This window comes from Arachis duranensis, chromosome 5 (assembly GCF_000817695.3).
Source record: "Arachis duranensis cultivar V14167 chromosome 5, aradu.V14167.gnm2.J7QH, whole genome shotgun sequence".
NCBI classification, from domain to species: Eukaryota; Viridiplantae; Streptophyta; class Magnoliopsida; order Fabales; family Fabaceae; genus Arachis; species Arachis duranensis.
Genome location: NC_029776.3, coordinates 49,709,271 through 49,709,601, shown reverse-complemented (window position 1 = coordinate 49,709,601; position 331 = coordinate 49,709,271).

Here is a 331-nt window from a genome sequence, read left to right as displayed (position 1 = left end):
ATTGAGAGAATTGACCCTAGACACTTGAGAGTTAGAATGATATACACTACCAGTAAGGGTTCAGTGCTCAATTCTATGTTCACTGCTTTCATGAGCTATCTTCTTCTTGCAAGTTATTTGTATTGTATTTTGTGATTTGAATTAGTGAAATCCAGTTCATATTTATTCTTGGAGATTTATTTACTTTTAACCAAGTAGGTAGAAACATTTTGCATTTAGTTGCATTTATAGGTTGCATTTCATACATTCTACCATTCCTCTTCATCTTTGTAGTTCTCTTGAGCTTAGCATGAGGACATGCTATTGTTTAAGTGTGGGGAGGTTGATAAAT